This window comes from Girardinichthys multiradiatus, chromosome 23 (assembly GCF_021462225.1).
Source record: "Girardinichthys multiradiatus isolate DD_20200921_A chromosome 23, DD_fGirMul_XY1, whole genome shotgun sequence".
Classification (NCBI taxonomy): domain Eukaryota; kingdom Metazoa; phylum Chordata; class Actinopteri; order Cyprinodontiformes; family Goodeidae; genus Girardinichthys; species Girardinichthys multiradiatus.
In genome coordinates, this window is record NC_061815.1 from 32,153,449 (window position 1) to 32,160,556 (window position 7,108).

Below are 7,108 nucleotides of genomic sequence, written 5' to 3' on the forward strand. Positions count from 1 at the left end.
TATTTTAAACTAAACTTTTTAATTATTAAATTCAAAAATACAACAAAAATTGCATTACATTATCCCATGTAATTCCTGTTAATTCATCACATCATGCTCTAATAAAAAGATGGGTGTTTGGTTGTTTCAGAGGAAAGAAAGCTTATAAAAACTATTGACATGACTTTTAAGTAGCATTTTTTATAGAATTTTATACACAGTAATCAGCTAAGAAGGTCAGGAATCAAACCCCTGGCTGCTGTGTTTAAAACCACTCGCCCACATACATAGGGTGCCAACTATGGCTAGAGGACAAATTTAATGGTTTTTTTTTTTATTGATTCAAACAGAACAAGCATATACATCCTAGTCCAGACCACTAAAACATTACATTAAGCATCAACTGTAATAATATAAGACTGCAGATTGCATAATACAAGACTTCAAAGTTTGATGTCTTGCTTAGATGTGTGATGTTCTCAAAATGTATTTTCTTTAATCCAAATGTTATGTGGGTACCAAATTTGGCACAGAGCAGTTAAAGAAAAAAATTGGCATATTGGAACGGACATATTTCAGTTGGGAGGCGCAAAAATACAAAATCGCTGTCAATTTTTCCAAAGTGTGATATAAAAAACAGAAAGAAATTACATTTTTTTACACTTTTTTTCTGCCAGTCACACAGTCAGAGGAAATTGTAATGTATTTTAGTTAAATTATTCTCTTTAATGAACAGAGGCCCAGAACAGAGTCGACCAGCTCTGCAGGTGAAAACAGCATAATTCTAATCCAACTTTTTCCCACTCCCACTCATTTTCTGTGCTTTCCCGTGAAGTGTCCGGCACTTTAACTGGCATTTCCAACCAACCACTGCTTGAAGGTAAGTGTGTTTTTAAGCCCCCAAATACAAATGAGGCAGCTATTTTGAGTCAGGTACTAATCTGATTGTTAGAGGTTATTTTAGCGGAACTGTCTCGGCAGTAAATAGAATGAAATTTCTTCTTCATAATACAAAAAAAAAAAAACGATGGGTTTTGTATTTGTATTGGCAGACAGGACCACTGAAATAATGTTGCAGTATAGGTGAATCAATGGCTGTTTCCTTGAAGTAAACAGTTTATTCTACCTGTTGATATTCAGCTAAAAGTCAATATTATAACTCTTATGCAGCCTTGTTCACAATCTTATCAGAAAAAAAAAACAGGCAGAAATTGTTCTTCCCTGTTTAATTTATTTACCTTTTTTATTTTTTTAATTGTAAAAATAATAATTATAATTTCTTTACCTTACTTGCTTTTTTATGGTTTTTGCATTTTGCATAACCACAGTTGAAATATATATTCAAAATTCATTGTATACTTTTGAATTTAGCCAATAGAAATGCAAAATACTACAGTAGATGACTTAAAAAACAGGATTTGTTTCTTAAATTTTCTCAACATTTGAAATTTCTAACACTTATAGGAAGTTTACCAGTTTGTTCAGTCTTTGCAACTTTTTGTGCATTACTGGCATGGATGCAAGTGTTTTCTCCGAGTACTCGAGTTTCCACTCCCAGTCTAACAAAACTGCAAGTTTCATTAGTACCTCTAAATGATTATGGATTGTACACGATTGTATGAGAACCTACAAATAAGAGAAAAATTCTCTTGGTGACTAAATAAGTTATCATTGTGAGGCACTGTACTTAATTATTTTTTTTTCATAAAAAAGCACAACTAAAAAGCTAAAAAATGTCTATGTGGGTTGTAAAATTTTACACATGCATACATTTTCTCTGGGTACTCTGTTTTTGCCTCTGAACCCATTAATATTTGTGTTAATTAGCAAATTTAAATTCACCCAAAATAAAATTAAGCAAGTTCAGAAAATGAATGCGAGTTCGGGAAAGACTACAGTGAGTGTCAGATTTAAACAACCTAAAATATTTATAACATCACAAAAAGAAGAGAAAGACAAATAATTAGTTATTTACTCGCTGCGAGGAGAACGGACAGAGATGTGCTTTATATACATTTGTTTTAAAGGTTCCGTTTATTTGATCCGCTGCTTTCTAAAAGTTATGTTTATGGAAAAATTATTCTACTTTTTAAAATGTTTAATAATTACTCCAGTAGTTCTTACTGTGAGTGGTCCAAGTACTCCAGTTTTTTGTCTCTGGCCAAAAACATGCATGTTGCATAAATTAGCTAATCTGGAATCACCCTGAGAAGGAATAAGGAAGTACCAAAAATAAGGTTGAGTGGAAAACTGAAGAGTGAACATGTTACTTATTTAATTTAATTTTGGTGTTCAGCTCAATTCAGTTGAGACAATTTTTACATTTATTGTGTTATTTGCCTTTGTAAAAACTGGCACAGTGTCTGGGATGATTTAAACTCAAACTGAGTTCAACAAGTTGGATCGAGAAGCTGAAAAGAAGTGAGGATTAAAAAATAAACCTTTTTGCAACTTGCAAGTTGAAATAAAAATGAAAGAATTTAAGTACACTCTGATGCATGTACTGATGTTGATCAGTATTTGCAAGAAAAATCAAGAGGCTAATATTAGTAAAATGGAGAAGAGGCATTCTTCAGTAGTGTGTACACTGGTAGACCTCCATATAAAGTATAAAGTATAGGAGTTGGTGAAAGTGTAGTTTACCTTGAAGTTAAGTTTTAATTACTTTTAAGAACAATTAAACATTTTATATAAAAATTTTATTGTAAGTTAAAAGTAGTTATAAAGGCAAAACAAACTTGTTTTTCTTCAGTTTCTGAAGTGCATGCTGTCTCTTTTTTAAAGAGAACACATAAAAGTTTTCCTATTTACTGCATAATGAAAATGTCTAGACAAGATATATTGAGCCAAAACTGTCAGCAATTTTGCTTTTTTGTGTTATTCTTTTGTAATTTTGTCTATATAACTATGTTTACAACATAAACTGAAAATGATGAAAAGGAATGATAAAAAAGACTGCAAACATTTTACAGCAACACTTCCCTTTAGTGTTTCAGGCAGCCGTAGACTTTACACTTAGAAATAGAGCGTTACCTCCGAGCATCCACCCTCAGTTCTGTCAGGATAACAGCATGGAGCGGTGGAATGTTCTGACCTTTGACACCCGCTTAGTGTTTTTACTCCTACGGCATTTCTCCATCCGTCCTCCCACTCATCACTCCTCTATCTATCATGCAACCCACCAAAAAGCCCGTTATCATCTGGGTGTCGTTTAATTTCATGGAGTGATACAATCATTAGTCACTCTGGACTCTGCAAGAGAGGTGCTGGCTGTTAGTAGAAGCCCTCTGCCACACACAATGCTGATAAGGTATGCTAAGAAGTATTGCAGCATTAAGAAGGGGATGATTATTTTATTTCTTCCTGTGCAAGAACTGCTGGGGTCATATTTACCAAAAAAGTAAACAAAGCACAATAGAATACACTTTTAAGAGCAAAACAATGTATCCTATTAAAAATAAAATAATTATTGGCATCCGCCTATATTTACTTGCTCTTCAGTAAGTGAGGCAGCATTGGAGGTAACTGTAAACTTGATCTGTGATTGGACTTGTTTGATTTAGTTGAAAAAATATTAGCTTCACCTAAACCATCAACTTGTATTTAAAACACAATTCACACAAACTATTTAGGGCTGTGTTTCCTTTGATCACTGGCCTTCTTGCAGAAATCACTAATCTATCCTTTGTACATGGATATGTACCACAGGCTTTTAATGTAGCTGTAATTAAACTTTAATTAAAAAACCTTCTCTCATTATGATTGAATAAATTGCAGACCTGTATTCATTTTTTACCTAAGATTCTTGAGAAAACATTTGCTAATCAAGTGTGTGAGCATTTACACAGTGATCTGTTTGATGGGTTTCAGAGCTCATCATAGCACTGAAACTGCATTGGTGGAAGTCACTGGCCTCAGATTACGTTTGTCTGTACTTGTCCTGTTAGATCTCAGTGCTGCATTTGATACAGTGGATCACACTATTTTCCTAGGGAGGCTTGAACATGCTACAGGGATCAGAGGAAAGCACTAGGCTGGTTTAAATCTTCATTGTCTGACAGATTCTAGTTTGTTCATGTAAATGATAAATCATCTTTAAACTCCAGGGTTACTTGTGGAGTACCACAGGGTCAGTGCCTGGACCAATTCACTTCACTATATATATATGCTTCCAATATGTAAAATTATCAGGCAGCATAGGATACATTTCCACTGTTATGCTGATGATACTCAAACAGAATGATGCAACAATCTGTAAACACACGAACACAATCAGTTTTAGAGACCAACTTGTTTTCAAAAAGACTCTCTAAACTGCTAAAATAAACATGGCCAGCTTTAATGAGCAGGGGAGCAGAGGTTTTCTGAAGATGATAGGTAAACAAAATTAAAAGGTTGTTTCACAATACGTTTTGTGTTGTGAAAAATAGCCGAGATCAGAGAATAACAGGGACAAGCCCAGTATTGGTTTGGCAACATTTTAACAAAATAAACCTTAAATAATGTTAGTGTTCTAAAATGCAATGACGATAAAGATAATTTAGTGTCTCCAAGGGAAGCTGTTATTTTTACATATTGCAACTTTTATATCATTATAACCGGACCAGACAGAATGAAGACATCTCCCTCTCCAGCCATAGTCCATGTCATAAATTAATCCTTTGGCTCACTTCCTTTACCAGAAAAGACATAACTAACTCACCAGGCAGACAGCTTGAGGTGATGAGGTGCATTTTGCAGGTATGGGGCCTTGGGATCGTGACTATTTTCTCACATTGTTGTTCATTTGCTTCTAAGTATTTGTGCTCTCTTCACCACTTGGCATGTCTCATGAAGCTAAAATGCCAGTTTGTTATGGTCTCACAAATGTTTTGTAAGCTCAGCATTCTTAGATTTTTTTTCATGTTACTTTGGTATAATGAAGAAAAAATACAACAGAGCTTGTGTTATGACAATCATCAAATTTATTCTCAGAGTCAATCATTCTACTGATTCCTCTTTTTCCTTACTTCTGTAACTCCCTCTGACATGCTGACATGTCTGAGCCATTTTATCCCTTTTTCTTTGTAGCATGGGTCTCCATCATCCTGGAAAATTCACACCAAATTGTTACCAGATTGTTAAAAGAAGTTACTCTTGGGGTGTATTGCAATCCCACGCTTTATTTATGGAAAGTGGTCTTCAGCAATATTAGGAGAAACAACTTGAATGTAACAAATGGAATGTACCAAAATGCTAGCTGTAGGCACCACACATGACTCAAAACAGTTTTTCTCCAGATGTTTCTCAATCAGCAGGGGTCATCAGGGAAAGTCACTTTTCATCAGTCATCTGCCGTTCATCCTTGTACTTCCTGAAGAATCTTAATCTGTTTAATCTCTTGCTTTGACAGAAGTGCCTTTTTTGCTGCCCTTATTGTCCAAAGGTCTTAACTATTCATGCAGATGCATTCACACTGTTATGATTCTGGCACGTCTGTTCTACCCTGTCTCCCTGGCTGCAATCAGCAGATTAGATGCACCAGGTGGCTGCTGCAGTGCAGTGCAATCTGTGGAATGCCAAGCACCTGATATATACTGACTCTGACAAGCAGACGGTGCCAGATTTTTGAAAGCCATCGTGTGAGTAGATATCCAGCGTTCCTTCCTGTCTGATCATTGTTCTAGACCTTGCCTTGCCTTTTGGATTTATGCCTCTGCCTGCTCCCTGTCGGACTATTTGGATTTTGGTTGTCGACCTTGTTTCCTGCATCTGGTTTATGCCTCTGCCTGCCCCTTGCCTGACGCCTCTTGTTCCGATCGTAGACCCTGTTTCTGTCCTTGGATTATTGAGCCAGCCTAGCCCTTGGATTATTCAGCCTGGAGTCACTTCTTACCTGTGCTGTGGAGATCACCACCAGCCGCCCACTGAGGTTTCCCCTATGGGTTTAAAGTTCCACTCAAGACAAAAGCAGATTAGTGACTTTTCTGATCCCTGCAAAATCTGGAGAGACTACAAGTCACTAATCCCTCTTTCTGCCTCAGTGATTCCTGGAAGCTGTGAGGAGTGTTACCTGTGTGACGTTTTCCTGTGGCTGAATAAACCTTTTAAACTTTCAGTACTGTGTTTGGCTGAATATTGGGTCCGCCTTTTTCTAATTCATAGCACACACCCACCTGTTGCCAATATTATGCCTGCTCTGCACTAGTGGGATCATGATTCTGAAGCACACATTTGTGTCACTGCCCAAAGTTTATGCTGAATGTCTAAATACTTTACAGTTTTGTGCTCATCAGCATTGGTCTTATCAGACCACAACAGTGAGTTCAGACTGCAGTCAATAACCTCAGACTTCTGCAAATACCAATTTAAAATTAATCAAAATTAAAAATATGGTCCGATACACAACAAATGCAGGCCACTTTTACAAGTACCTAAAAAACTGTTTTGGTGTTAATGTTAAACCAGATACAAGGGTATAACTTTAACAAACAGTGAATGACATGATTATAGAAGCAAAGAAACAATTGAAATCATTCTGATTATTCTTTTTAACAGAAGGTCTTTTTCATATCCTCAAAGCCTTGAATATTTATGAATAGAGACTTGGTAACCGTGGTAGAAAATTATAAAAATATAAAAAGCTGAACTTGCTGATTCAGCAGAGTAAATTTTTTATACCCTATATTAATAATGCATCATTAGTATAAGCCAGGAATTCCTCCTGGGGCTTCTTATACTTTAAGCTAACACACAAATATTCACACATTTTACTGCCACACCGTATTTCATTAAGAGTTTATTAAAAATTTATAATGGGCAGAGCAATTATCACAGTAATTAGTATTTTTTTTGTTTTGTTTGCATCACATTGCAGCCTCTTCAAATGCCTGTTTATAGTGTGAACACTGCTCTGACAGCCAGCGTTTTGGTGAAACATGTCAACTGTCAGCCGAGACACGTTCATGGTTCCATTTCCATCAGACGAAGCGGTCACAGAGAGATGTCAAGGCTCTCTGTCTGTCAGAATGACTGATCGGACAGAGGGGAGGTAAATGCAACCAGCTAATGGAAGTTAACAGTCCAACCTGAACAGTTGCATTATGATCCTCTATGAAGTAAGTACCTCTGATAGATATAATTAATCTAA